We start from the raw sequence: 15952 nt of genomic DNA on the forward strand, positions 1-15952 counted from the left end.
AGAGACTAGGACGGAATTCTAATAACACCTTTTTTGTTTTTTGAACATCTGCCACATGCACACTTAAGGACAGAGCAAACAAATGCCACATTGGGTCCGACTGGGTACACTTCATTCCCGATCCTGTGGCTTTCCAGGTGGCTCGTGAAAGAGGAACAGGAGAAGCTGGTCTGATCCCTGGGCCAGGAAGATCCCCTGGAGAAGAAAATGGTAACCCACTCCAGTATTCTTGCCTGAACGATCCCATGACAGAGGGACCTGGAGGGCTACAGTCCATGGGGTCACACAGAGGGGGCACGACTGTGCAACCCAGCACATGCTGGGCTACGTGTGCTGGTTTGCACGTGTGCTGGTTACCTGCTGGTTTACACATCCCTGATCCTGCCCATGCCGAAGAACTTTGCTTATCACTGCACTAGCCTCACAGCATAGCATGGGTTCTGAAAGAGTATAGATATTCAATCATTACTTGAGTGAACAAATATTAACAATAACGACCCTAAGAAAGGTTGTTTTTAAATTACAGTAAACATGATGAAGAGTATGATTTAAACCACCCCCAGTGGTACATCACCCGCTCATAAAATTATCTGAATCCTGAATCCTCCTTCCTGTGGTACAGATACTCCTGTTGATGTTCTCAAATGCAGGAGGAAAGCTAGGAACCTACACCTTACGAAATACTACAAACTAGAAAAGTAATGTCTGTCTGATTTTCATACAGTCCTATCGTTTCTTCCCACTACATAAATGGTCTTTTCCAATTTTTTATTTACCATCGCATTCCATTTTGGAACTCTCTCTTCCTGACAATATCTGCCTTAGGTGCTTTTTCATCATTGACTGTAGAGTCTTCTCTAACTTCTACCTTTGCTTTGCAGAGTCATCTGAGAGTTTTAGCTGCATCTCTGAGACTGGGTTCCCCTCTGGTCATGGAGGCCAACATGAAAGCCAGCCTCTAAGCTAGTATTTAAAAGTTGTGAGTCTTGCCAATTCAAGGCTGCGGGTTATTCTGTGCTTAGTTTGTGTGCTTAGTCGCTCAGTCATGTCCAACTCTTTGCTTAGCCCACCAGGCTGTCCATGGAGATTCTCCAGGCAAGAATACTGGAATGGGTTGCCATTTAATCCTCCAGGGGATCTTCCCAACCCAGGGATTGAACCCAGGTCTTCTGCCTTGCAGGCAGATTCTTTACCATCTGAGACACCAGGGAAGCTGGTTGTACTAGAGTCCTGGAATTTGGTTTAGGCATTCTTCTGGTCCAGAATTTTTATAAAAATAGATTTCTAAACTATTTTCACACCCTATTAATTATACAATAGTCATATACAGATGTGAAAGTTGGATCATAAAGAAGGCTGAGCACCAAATATTCGATGCTTTCAAACTGTGGTGCTGGAGAAGACTCTTGAGAGTCCCTTGAACATTAGGAGATCAAAAACAGTCAATCCCAAAGGAAATAAACCCTGAATATTCATTGGAAGGACTAATGCTGAAACTTTAGCTCCAATACTTTGGCCACTTGATGCAAACAGCCACCTCGTTGGAAAAGACACTGATGCTGGAAAGATTGAGGTCAGGAGGAGAAGGGGACCATAGAGGACAAGATGATTGGATGGCATCACTGTTTCAATGAGTTTGAGTTTGAGCTTGATCAAGCTCTGGGAGATGGTGAAGGACAGGGAAGCCTGGCATGCTACAGTCCATGGGGTTGCAAAGAGTCAGAAATAGCTTAGTGGCTAAACAACAACAGCAGCAATTAATTATCCCAACACTTTTTTGTCAATTACCTCTAAATGCAGTATGCATTCCTAAACTCCATGCACTGTTCTATTCCAAGATACTGAGTCATTTTACAGGAAATGTACAGCGTTTTCTGGTGATACCCAATATTTTACTAATCTTTTTGGCTTCAGCAGCACAGTGAGCTATCTTAAATAGCCTGAGAGATTTTTTTTCCTGACATTTAGTATTTGGAAAGAAACCCTTTTCCTGCAGAATTTTGAGAGAATTTCTTGGTTTAGGACCAGCTTTTGTCAGCTCTTGAGATATTCAAGTTATTACAGTTATTTATAAGAAGGAATCTGGTCATAGATATTAGGTTAGTGTCCCACACAGAATGGCAGAATTTTCTCCATCTAGTCTGCTAGCATGCCTGTAGAAGAATGAAAAATATCCACATTTTCTTATCTCCTATTTCTCTTATCCTATGATGGGTCATTTTAAAATGAGATTGATACTTCTTGACTTTGTGTTTATTTTATAATATTCTGTTTATAAATTCTGATTTTTGGATAAATCACTTGACCACCATAGGCTATTTGGGAAATACATTAAAACGTGTAGGGTCTATGATTAATTGCCTATCCTACAGCAGTTCTCCTCATTCTCCTTGGCAACATAACCTTGACTTTTTCCCAGTGGCTACATGCCTAGCTCCCAGAGATGAATCATAATTGCTCTGTTACACATGCAGTAATCTTATATCCAGGGAAGGACATGTGACCCAGTTTGAGCCAATGAGATATAGGGACTGACAGGCTTTGGGGAAATATTTGCTTCTCTGATGAAAATAGAGGACTGCATAAGAGGGGCTGCATATTGCCTTTCTTCATGCTTTGAACATTGTCATCTGAAAATATGGCACTAAAACTGCTGCAGCCAACTTGCTTTGTGAGGGACAGGCCAACAGAATCCAGAAACAATGATCTGAGCACTTACATGATTGAGCTGCTCAACCAACCACTTGAATCACAGATCTCCAGACACCTGTGATGATGAAATATTATTATTTAGGCAGTACTCTTGCCTGGTAAATCCCATGGATGGAGGAGCCTGGTAGGCTGCAGTCCATGGGATTGCTAAGAGTCGGACACGACTGAGCGACTTCACTTTCACTTTTCATTTTCATGCATTGGAGAAGGAAATGGCAACCCACTCCAGTGTTCTTGCCTGGAGAATCCCAGGGATGGGGGAGCCTGGTGGGCTGCCGTCTATGGGGTTGCACAGAGTCGGACATGACTGAAGTGACTTAGCAGCAGCAGCAGGCCATATCAGTTGTAGATTTTGTTTCCTTCAGTCAAAATAATTATATCTAAACCAAAATGTAGGAAAAAAAGTTCTTAAATATCCACATTGTTGTTGTTCAGTTGCTAAGTTATGAATGACTCTTTGTGACCCCATGGACGGTAGCACACCAGGCTTCCCTGTCATTCACTATCTCCCGGAGTTTGCTCAAACTCATGTCCATTGAGTCGGTGATGCCATCCAACCATCTCATTCTCTGTTACTCCCTTTTCCTCCTGCCCTCAATCTTTCCCAGCATTAGGGTCTTTTCCAGTGAATCGTCTCTTCATATCAGGTGGCCAAATATTGGAGCTTCAGTTTCAGCATCAGTCCCTCCAAGGAATATTTGGGGTTGACCAGACAATATTAAAACTATATTTACTGTTTTTTCCTTTCACTTTCCTGTACATATACAAATATATTTAATCCCATTTTTATAAAACTGGGATCATACTGATATTCAATTTTGTATTCTGTTTTTTGGACTTCCCTCGTGACTCAACAGTAGAGACTCCTCCTGCCAATTCAGGAGACAGGGGTTTGATCCGTGGGTCAGGAAGATCCCCTGGACGAGGAAATGGCAGCCGACTCCAGTATTTTCACCTGGGAGTGCCAGTATTCTCGTCTGGGAAATACCATGGACAGAGGAGCCCATCATACGGCAGCCCATGGGGTCACACAGAGTTGGATATAACTTAGTGACCAAATAACACATTCTGCCTTTTACTCATCATTATATTATGTTTTAGAATGTCATGGAATAACTTCTAAAATCATGACTTATAATATGAATTTCCATAATTAATTTACATAGTTCTGGACAGAATAGCTTTTCTTATTTTGTGTAATATTTGAGACAGAAATTTTGTTGCCTGAAGTCATTATGTTGCTTTCAGGGTAAAGAATAGATACAGAGTAATTATTAGAAGAAAAAAAATTAAGGAAAATTAAAATATACTTCTCCTTTTGAAACTAATAATTACATGGGGAAATCAGATAAAAGACAATTTAAGAGGTGCGACATTTCCAAAATATAGCTGTAGTATAACTTTACAGTTCCAAAGAAAAGAAAGCTAGAGTTAACTTTTGAGTATGGGACTGGTAATTGTTTAAAAGTTCATTTCCTCCAAGGGATGATCAGTACAGACATTCTGCCATTCTAGCTACAGGGTCTAAAGTTTTTCAACTCTGTTTATGGAGCAGATGGGCCACATAAAGAGCTCCACATGGTATGTGTGGGACATTAAGTTCCTTACCTTTTCTGAAATTGTGACCATGAGAACATTCAACACTAGCTGAAACTTTTCCAAAAATTTCTGGCACATTTCCTCTCCTATTAAGCAGGAGAAAAAGAAGTAATAGAGGGGGGAAATTCTCTAGTTCATGGGCCTCACACACTCAGGTCCCCAAGCTTTTGCCATCTGCATTTAAGAGCAATAGCAGGTAGACGCTGCAACCAGACTGCTTTGGGTTAAGGCCTTATTTTATAAGCAGAACGGCTGACACTGAGAACATTCCTTCTATGCCTGACTCTTTTCCACTTGGTTGGCATGTACTGACTTATTAATGCGCACAGTTACTCATGGAGTATGTCCCATTTTAACCTCCATTTTATAGATGAAGATGTGGAGGTACACACAGGTGGCGCTCAAGGTGGCACACCTGGTAAAGAATGAAGCTGGGACAAAGATTCCCAAATATTTGGTTCATGGCATCCTTAGTATCTCAGATTTTTTTTTTTTTTTTAACATTGCTCCCAAAGCAATCAGAAGAAATCTTTTCATTTAAGTAGTTATGTCAAAACAACATGATTTTATGCCCTAACAGCCTACTACCCATTTTAAATTTTTAAATTGGAGGATAATTGCTTTACGATGTTGTTGGTTTTTGTTGTACAACAGCATGAATCAGCCCAAGTACACACACATATACCCTCCCTCTAGAGCCTCCCTCCCACCACCCCTGCCCCATCCCACCCCTCTAGGGCATCGCAGAGCACTGAGCTGAGCTTTCCATGCTATACAGCTGCCTCCTGCTAGCTATCTGTTTTACATACGGTAGTGTATTTATGTCAATGCTACTCTTTCAATTCATCCCACCCTCCCTTCACCCGCCCCCCACCCCCTGCTGCTGTGTCCGCATGTCCATCCATTCTCTATGTCTGTATCTCTATTCTTTTCCTGCAAAGAGGTTCATCCGTACCATTTTTCTAGGTTCCATATATATGCGTTAATATTTGTTTTTCTCTTTCTGACTTACTTCATTCTGTATAACAGACTTCTAGGCTCATCCACCTCATTACAACCTCCTAGCCATTTTTTAAAAGAATGCAAATTCTTACACAGCCACAGTTGCTTGCTAATGTGATGTGGGTATTGTACAGCATCTTCAATCTCAGAATCGGGTTAGAAGTCACTATCCTCACTTCCGATTCACGTTGATTATGGCACCACATTTTCTTTTTATTATAGCACCTGCCAAAAACTCAGCTTTATAATAATAAGCTATCATTGAATTGGAATGTAGCACAATCTAATGTTTTAATTATGAACTACCTCGATCTAGCAGTTCTCATGGTGTTAACAGATGTCAATTATGACCATGTTTCCCTCTGAAATTGAAAATACCCAGTATAACCCTTGTAAGTTTCCTGTGTGACTCTGGGACACCTCAGTGCAGTATGGGATCTGTGGTTTGAGGCAGTGTTGCCACTTGGACTCAGAACCCAGCAGAGGAATAAAATGTGATCATTTTTAATTTTAAAAAATGCCTGTTGAAAAATTGCATTCAAAAGTCCTAGCTTGATTATTCAGAGCTTTATATATATATTTGAGAGATTCTTTCACTTGACTTAGTACTCCTTTGAGATAAGTGTTACAAATCAATGGAATGGAACGAAGATGAAGCTATTTTGAGTCTAAGCCATTTGGGGTTTCTTCAGTAGAAAAATGTGGGGCTAGACTAATTTCTAAAATTCTTTCTAAACTTTGATCTCTGAAATTTATACACTCAAATCTTCTCTTTCATGTTGAGTGAGCATTGCTTTTTCACAAGCAGATTTCCCCCCTCAGTTCCCTTAAGAATTGAGTCGTAGACCATGATATAGTAAACAGTGCATGCGTGCTAAGTCACTTCAGATGTGTCTGATTTTTTGTGACCCTATGGACTGTAGCCTGCCAGGTTCCTCTGTCCATGGGATTCTCCAGGCAAGAACACTGGAGTGGGTTGCCATGCCCTCCTCCAGGGGATTTTCCAGACACAGGGATCAAATCCATATCTCTTAAATCTCATGCATTGGTGGCGGGTTCTTTACCACTAATTCTGCCTGGGAAGCTAGATCAAAGTTGACACACCTCCTAGATTCTACTCTGAGCTCCTCCATATACCATCTGTAAAACTTTGGGCAAATCACCTTTCGTTTCTATGCCTTATTCGTTTAGTCTGCAAAATAAGGGCCACATTGCCCATCTTATCAAATTATGGTAGGGTTAAAACAGTGTCTGTCATAGTGCTCTTACATTATAAAGCACCATATGGATCTATTATGATGCACGAGTTTATATTCTAGGAGTCTTAAAAGTCTGTCTAGATTAGTGCCACCAGTGGGCTATGGTACTAATTACAAGTGTTTTAAAAGGAAAAATTATTTTTAAGATTCCTTAATTTGTAACCTGTATGCCAATCCCACATCACAATTCTACCCATCTGTGATCATTTCAAAGCTGAGTAGATTAAATATTTTTAATGCAATATATCTTCAACCTGGCCTCATTTATCTCAGTGTCTGATCATTTTGATGTTGGCCAACAAATTTTTGAATCTTCTAAACAAAAATAGGCATATATCATATTACTCCAAACACTCATCGTATGTCCTTAAAAGTTAAGCCTCATTCAATTTATCTTCCCTAACCATCTACTGCTGACCCCCTCCCCCTGCCCCACAAAATTGAACACAAGACTTTGTTGGTATATTATGTACAGGTTCCCCTTAGGAAAAAAAAAATCATAGAGATCATACAGTAACATTTTGATGTTTTGAGGAATAAAGCAGCATTGGAAAATATTCTCTTGTGATTTAGTCAGTCATTGAGAATGTGGTTAAAGATGTCATTTACTACATTACAGCTTCCTCTTTATCTTAATGGAAATATCTGCTCTTGGTATGAAGGACGTTATACTTCTGTAAAGCTTTTTAAAACATTTTTCTCTTTTTATCTACTACTTCAAAGATGAGTTTAGCAAACACAAAATGTTTTTTGGTCTTCATTTTACATGCTAACGTAGCTACTGATTCCAATTAAGACCTTGCCCCTTACTTCCCCTTTGCCTCGTTTTTTTCTTGCCAATATTCATTTTATTTTGCCTTGTATAGTTGATGCATTGCTTTAAAATATGCCAAACCTTTCATAGAACACAGCATGGAATAAAAGTTATTTATCACATATTTTAAAAAATATTCAAACAAATGAAAATACACCCTGCCTGATTATCAGTCCAGGTCCTGACAAAAATGAACATCTCATCTAAAGGGAAATAAATACCTCAACTTTGTCTTTTCCTTGCCTTCTGATCTACCAGCAGTCAAACCCAACAGGAAGATGGAGGGCAAGGGAACCCATTACTGCAGCCCATATGAGTGGGCCTCTGTCGGGGGCAGAGAACAGAGCGGAAAAGAGTGGTGAGTGGCTCTGTAGGTGAAGATGGAAGATCTCCAGCAGATCTAGTGATGCTTAGAAATGGAAACAAATGGTACAAAAGTAGAAGATTCTGTACACTGGAGAAAATAATGTGGCACCAACCATTCCTATCGGTCAATTCAAAAAAGTAGCTTGCAAGAAATCCATGATTAGCTAATAATATGGAATCTAAGACGCTACAGAAAATACTGAATACATATGATCTCACCATATAAAATAAAATTTAAAACCACAGCATATTCTCAAGACCAAAAGTGTTAAAAATAGGAATTGTGTATATGTTTTGCCCATCCCTAACTGTACACAAATTAAATTGGAAGTTTGGTGTTGAAATTCAGAAATTTTGTGTATTCCTTGTTGTCCTGTCACTGCCAATACTCAAAGAAATAATTGCTGAAATAACAAGACAAAGATGAAATACATGTGGGTCGTAAAAATGAGCACATAAAACATTAGGAGACTAATTTCAGAAGTTTCCTTGTGGACGTTTGGGAAGGGTCTTGAAGACAGATACTTTTGTTAGACAAAAGTGAAAATGAGTCTAAAAAACAGATAAAAATATTTGGAATAATTAAAAAAATTTTTTTCTATCCCCTATTCCACAATGCTCCTCACCATCAAACCTGACTATGTTGTTAGGATTATTACTTTCTCTCAGCCTGGTTTCTTAGCTTTAGCTTGAAGGTGAAGCAAATACATTTTTTTTTTTTCCTCAAGGCAAAAACAAAGAAAGAAAAGAAAGAAGCAAATGAAAAGATTAAAAAAAGACACAGGATACTTTGAGAAAATAGGATGAGTTTAAGTGATTAAACAGCTTAAATTGAATGTACTCAGCAAAATAGCCCCTTGCCATTACGTCACTGAAATATTCACCACTGTCACTTGTTTTAATAATTACTGTGCATCTTTGTGGATTTTAAATTGGTTTTGCCATTTATGTCTGTTTGTAGTTTCTAGCTTATTTAAATCTAAAGGTTTATCAGTGAGTTTGAAAATAAATTTTGTTTGATTTGAAAAACTAGACTGTTGTTCTTTCCATCAGCCACTTTGTGAATTAAATCAGATTTCAAATGCTACTTAATAGCAACTATGTCTACTGAGTACTGACTTTAATTAATTCTCTGTCTTTTGACTGAAAAGCAATCAAAGCTAAGCCAAAATTTAACCTCTTTGGGGGTGTTGGCTGCTTGAAATGTAATCTTCTTCCTGGTATATCTTCAAATCTCTGTTAATATAATACCCTAAACCCATCCCTTGTACTTACAGTTAGAACAAAGTTGTGAGGGTGGCAGTTTAAAAAAAAAAAAGATATGGGTTCTCCATCTTGAGTGCATCAAGTTGCTGAAATTCTTGATCTAAAATTCAGGCACTTTAGAAACAATAGTTAATTCCTATCTCCTAACAAAACAATGCTCGTAATTTTCTGATAAATTTCAAGGCATGTCTACCAAATCATTTGCTTCATTCCTAAGAAGCTTCAGTTTCTGAAATGAGCTTTCAGTTCTTCCTGATAAAATAACAGCTTTGTTGGACATGCCACCGGATACTTATACGTTAGCCTTCAACCGGATTGTCTTACGTCCCAGAAGAAGTGTGTATGGGAACAAAAAAAACAGAGGTGACTCCAAGGGTCATGGGAAATTTCCCTGGCATACAGAGCAATGTGAGATATGTCTAAGGAAAATATTTAGTTTCATAAATTTGGAATAAGATTTCATTTAGCACTTTGGGAACATGTGTTTAAATCAGTAGGCAGTAAGCTCAGGAAAACTGCAGTGAAGGGCTTGAGCTTTCCGTTATGTCACCGGGAGCTTGAATGGCTGCAAGGCTGACAGAACCCTGAAGCACCATGGACCACAGAAACACACCATTTTTGTTTCCTAGGTGTTGCATTTAAGGGTCTTGGGGTTGTTTTGTTGGTTTTGCTGTGTTATACCCAGAATTGGTAGCCTTATTTCCTTAGTTTTCCATTTTCTTTAGGCTTACAGGACTCTGGGCTGAAAGGGAGCTTTGAAGATGTTTTGTCCAATCCACCATCTGGTGCTGAGTCTGTGCACCCCTCTACTCCTTGCATTTCCCAGTCCTCCCAGCGCGTAGCAGGTGTTGAGGGAAACACATTAAATGAGCTATAAATTTCTCTGTCATTTTCTTGCCTTGGACTTGTCAGTTACTAATAGGTCCCAGTTCTCTGTGAGCCAGGAAAATGGGAACCTAGAGGGATTACTTAGAAATAATAATTAGGGAACACTTTTTCCAATCTCTGTAGGCTTTGTTTCCACTCCAGTTTTTCCCCTCCTAAAGGCTAATTTCTGGTGTTCCCGCTGAGTCAATTGCCAAAACAAAACAAGGTTCAAACCCTGAAGGATCGTCATGCCCCAGGTCATCTGATGGCCAAGGGCAGATTCTACTACCCAAGCCCTAGCATGATAGTACAAACGCTGGCCACTGTGGTCTGCTTCATTTTGATAGGCTGTTTCTAGAGAGTGATTTACTATGATTTTGGAAATGAGCTGATGCTTTGATTATCTTGGTAAAACTCAAAATATAACCTTTGGGGGCACATGTCTTTTTTAGAACCACATTAAAGCTATTAATTCTCAGGTGGCTCAGTGGTAAAGAATATGCCTGCCAAGCAGAAGACACAGGTTCAGTCCCTAGGTCAGGAAGATCCCCTGGAGAAGGAAATGGCAACCTACTCCAGTATTTTTGTCTGGGAAATCCCATGGGCAGAAGGAGCCTGGCAAGCTATAGCACAAGGGGTCACAAAAGTGTCGGATATGACTTATCAACGAAGCAATGACAATATGTGGGACACAAGTACACCCATGGCTGATTCATGTCAGTGTACGGCAGAAACCACCACAATACTGTAAAGCAATAAGCCTCCAATTAAAATAAAGAAAATTTAAAAAGAGAGATACTATCACTGTTTTTGACATAGTTCACAACAGGAGGCAGAATTGCAGAACAGTTTGAAGTCAGAACTGTAGCTACCAAGACATGGATTTGAATGCTGCTTCCACTTTTTGTTGGCTACACTGTATGACCTTAGGCAAATTGCTTAAACCTCTTCATTTGTAAAATGAGAATAATAAAAAGAACACGTAAAGCACCATGGACAGTGCTAGCCCATAGTAAACATGAAATAAATATGAGTTATTATTGTTGCTGGTTTTGGATAAATTATGATGGGGAGGCCACCTGCTAGGCAGGTGGTAATAAGTAGAGCCCAGGAAGAGCTCTTGACGTTTTCTGTACATGTTATACATGCTGCACCCAGTTCATGGAATTGTCACACCGGAACACCCACTCTACCTTTAGGCGAGTCTGCTGTGCTTTACTCTCGTAGTAGATGACAATGAATTGTATCTTAAAAGAGATCTAAGAAATGATATTTCACAACTGCCTCTTAAGACAAGCAGATTCTAGCAGCAGGAATTTTATCTCACATATTAACCTAAATCCTTTGTGTTACAGTTTGGACCAATTCCCTTAATCTGTTCTTGGTGAATGAGAAAAGCCCTTGCTCACTAGATTCTCTAAACAGTGAGTGAGGATGGGTGGAGATGGGTGGGGAGAGGCAGGAAATGAGAACTTCCAACTTGAGGTCAGTTGAGTTCAGTTCAGTCAGTCAGTCGTGTCCGACTCTTTGCGACCCCATGAATTGAAGCACGCCAAGCCTCCCTGTCCATCACCATCTCCCGGAGTTCACTCAAACTCACATCCATTGAGTCGGTGATGCCATCCAGCCATCTCATCCTCTGTTATCCCCTTCTCCTCCTGCCCCCAATCCCTCCCAGCATCAGAGTCTTTTCCAATGAGTCAACTCTTCGCATGAGGTGTCCAAAGTATTGGAGTTTCAGCTTTAGCATCATTCCTTCCAAAGAAATCCCAGGACTGATCTCCTTTAGAATGGACTGGCTGGATCTCCTTGCAGTCCAAGGGACTCTCAAGAGTCTTCTCCAACACCACAGTTCAAAAGCATCAATTCTTTGGCGCTCAGCTTTCTTCACAGTCCAACTCTCACAGCCATACGTGACCACGGGAAAAAACATAGCCTTGACTAGATGGACCTTTGTTGGCAAAGTAATGTCTCTGCTTTTCAATATGCTATCTAGGTTGGTCATAACTTTCCTTCCAAGGAGTTAGCGTCTTTTAATTTCATGGCTGCAGTCACCATCTGCAGTGATTTTGGAGCCCCAAAAAATAAAGTCTGACACTGTTTCCACTGTTTCCCCATCTATTTCCCATGAAGTGATGGGACCAGATGCCATGATCTTCGTTTTCTGAACACTGAGCTTTAAGCCAATTTTTTCACTCTCCTCTTTCACTTTCATCAAGAGGCTTTTGAGTTCCTCTTCACTTTCTGCCATAAGGGTGGTGTCATCTGCATATCTGAGGTTATTGATATTTCTCCTGGCAATCTTGATTCCAGCTTGTGCTTCTTCCAGTCCAGCGTTTCTCATGATGTACTCTGCATATAAGGTAAATAAGCAGGGTGACAATATACAGCCTTGACGTACTCCTTTTCCTATTTGGAACCAGTCTGTTGTTCCATGTCCAGTTCTAACTATTGTGTCCTGACCTGCACATAGATTTCTCAAGAGGCAGGTCAGGTGGTCTGGTATTTCCAATCTCTTTCAGAATTTTCCACAGTTTATTGTGATCCACACAGTCAAAGGCTTTGGCATAGTCAATAAAGCAGAAATAGATGTTTTTCTGGAACTCTCTTGCTGTTTCCATGATCCAGCTTGAGGTAGGAGATCATTATTCTGGATCCAAGTCTGGTCCAATGAGCAGAGTGAACCTAAGGGAATCGTCAGTTTTCTCACCTATAGATGATCTCTCACATTTATTTTATCTCCATCTTCATCTAGCTGTGACTTTCTCATAAGCATCTTGATATGTGAATATTGCTTTGAAACTGCTTTCAAAAGATAGCACAAGTTAATTGTTTATTTCAGTGCCTGGCTTTTACTAGGAATGCAATGTGTTTTTGTTCCCTATTTTTCCTTCTTTCTCCCTTTCCCCTCCCTTAGCATTAAGAGAAACCTCATTATTGGAGAATAGTTTCTGGGATGATAGTCTATTATAATTTTTCTTAGATCACTCACGTATTGTGACTTAAGAACGGGTATAAACACTGAAATCTCAGTAATTGCTGATATCCTCCATTAAAGAAAGACAATGGGAAAACAGGAAATAATGGTGCCAATTTTCCCTTGCTCTCCTGTTGGGGGTGGTCCTTAAGGGTACACAGGGTTTTTGATGGTGTTAAAGATTTCTTATTCTAGAACTGCATAACTGCATGGCTGATGCTGAACCCCCACTTTGTGTTGTTTTGGTCATTCCTCCAGGAAAAATTTAAAATAATTTAGTTTGGTTTCAAAATGCATACAGATCCAGTAGCAGCCCCACACCCACCTATAGAGGACTTCAGTTTATTTTCATACACTCTGCACTTAGTTTATTTTTATTAAAAAATTTTTTTATTCCTCACTGCAGATGTTTGTATTACCAAGATGTTCCTACTAGAGAAGGTTGGTGTGATCCCTTAGACAAAAAGATGTTTCTCCTAGCCAAGTACTTACATAGCTATCATCACAGCTAACTCCTAAAACAACTCTGTGATCTGGATGCTGTTCATCTCATTTAACAGAAATGATACCTAAAGGTTCAGAGGCTATGCATTTAGTTTTTAATTTTCAAAATAAAGCTAGTTTGTCCCAACTCATCTGGCTTACTGACTACATTAAGAGAGAGAGTTTGTGTATGCATGTGTCTGTGTTGAGAAAAGTGAGAGCATGGACTTACCTTGAATAAGCTCAAGTATTTTCAATAACATGAACTACCAAAATATTTCTCCAGATTTTGCTGATTGGTACAAAACTGTGTCTGACTCACTCTCACCATTTGCACATCAAACGTGAGAATATCCAGAAGTGGAAACATAATACTTCACAAAAGAATGTCTCTGGTACAGAGCAAAACACATGCCTTACCTTTCCAAAGCAAATAGAGCAACTAAGGTTAATTAATTACTATCAGAACTTGAAGGAAAATGCTCAGTGTGAATGTTTCTCTAACTTGACTATACATTGGAATTACCTGAAGATTTTTACAAAGTACTGATGCTTGGGTCCTGCTTCCTAACACTCTGATTGATGCTGTCTGGGGTGCAACCTGGGCTTTAAGATTTGTAAAGACTCTTCAGAAGATTCTAACATGTAGCCAAATTTGAGAACCACTATTCTACATCTGTGCATCTCAGAGTTAGCTTATCAAAAATCTTCTGTGAGTGGGGAGGTAGCTTTAAAGGTGGATTCCTTAATGACAAGTCAGTTGCTTCTGAGTTGTGAACATAAATATTTCTCTCTTGAGATTACCATATTATAGAAAAAGATTGAAGATGTGCTGGGGAAATTATGTTTCCATTAAAGAACCCATCGTAGCAAAGGAATAAGGGAAATAGAAGTTTATGTTGCTCTTATGTGGTATGTTTAGCTCTTATGAGGTAGGCAGACCCATGGTGATCATAAGGACCCCCTCCCCTCCCATCTTGTTGCCCTCTGTCTTTAATAATGCTATTCCTCATGTTTGTTCAAAACAGCAGCTCAAGCTTCAGTCAACACAGCAGGAAAGGGGAAGAAACTAAGAATGAACTATTTAATGGAATGTCCTAGAAGTAGAATAGATGATTCCACTTACATCCTTTTAATTCAGTGGTTCTTACTTAACTGAGTGTGGTTTTGCCCTTCAAGCAATATTTGACTAAGTCTCAGGACATTTTTTGGTTGTCACAACTTTGATAGGGCACAGCTTTGATAGGGGACAGGTAGGGGTGTGTGCATGCTCAGTTATGGCTGACTCTTTGTGACCTCGCGGACTGTAGCCCGCCAGGCTCCTCTGTCCATGGAATTTTCCAGGCAAGAACTAGAGCATGTTGCCATTTTCTGCTCCAGGGATCTTCTCAGCCTAGGGCCTGAATCCATGTCTCTTGCATCTCCTGCATTGGCAGGGGGATTCTTTACCTTGGCATCACTTGGGAATCTTGGAGGTACAGGACTACTGGCATCTAGTGAGTAGAGGTCAAGGATGATGCTTAACTTTGCACAGTGTCCAGGAGAGCCCCCACAGCAAAGAACTATCTGGCCCAAATTGTCAATAGAATTGATATTCAGAAACCCCACAAGCGTAGCCATAAGTTGATCTTATGGCTGTACCTAGCTATAGAAAGATAGTAAACTATAACCTATAATCAGAGAGGATGTCCATCTATTAACAAATCAGGGATTCTGTTACTTAAAAAGGCAGAATGTACATGGCCAGGGCATCTATTTCTCTGCATTATGTTGCCCTATAACTTTCACCTCTGGCCAAAGAGGTTTGAGAGTTGGAGTTTTTTCCCTCATATCTGATCCATCATGCAGCCATGATGCAAACTCATGCCCACCATTAATGGGCCAATTTTTGAAGCAAAACCAGCCATTTGCATAAATAGAAATGCAACTTTAATGAAGGCTTTTCTGGCTACTGTTCCTGAGAAGCTGGGGTTATACTATAATGACTTAATCTCTCATGAATATGTAAGAAGAGCCTGCTGGGCATTGACTACATCAGCGGTGGGTTACAAGAAGAGTTTCCAGGGTACAATGTGCACTTTGCATTTTTTTTTTCTTTCCTCCTCTCTCCTCTTGGATAGAAATATCTCTTGAGGTAAGGCAGGGTTACCATCAATATCTACCTCCTCTGATCCCTTCCAGGGCTTGATATATACAGTGATAATAAAATAAAGCTAGACCTTCAAGTATATCCAATCCACCTCTCTGTTTAAAGATGAGAAAAGCAGGCCCCCTGGAGACTGAGCTTCTGATCCTAGCACTTCTTCCAAGTAAATGTGTGATTTTAGGCGAGTTCCTTGCCATCTCTCAGCTCTTGTCCCATCTCTAAAGTAAAAGAATTGGAGTAGATAATGTCTTAGGTTCCTCCTAACTTTTTTTCAAAATTGAAGTATAGTTGATTTACAATATTGTGTCCGCTTCAGGTGTACAGCAAAGTGATACAGTGCATATGTGTGTATGTATATTCTTTTTCAGATTCTTTTTCATTACAAGTTATTACAAGATACTGAATACAGTTCCCTGTGCTATAAAGTAAAACCTTGTTGTTTATCTGTTTTATATATGGTA

This window comes from Capricornis sumatraensis, chromosome 3, assembly GCF_032405125.1.
Source record: "Capricornis sumatraensis isolate serow.1 chromosome 3, serow.2, whole genome shotgun sequence".
Taxonomy (NCBI): Eukaryota; Metazoa; Chordata; class Mammalia; order Artiodactyla; family Bovidae; genus Capricornis; species Capricornis sumatraensis.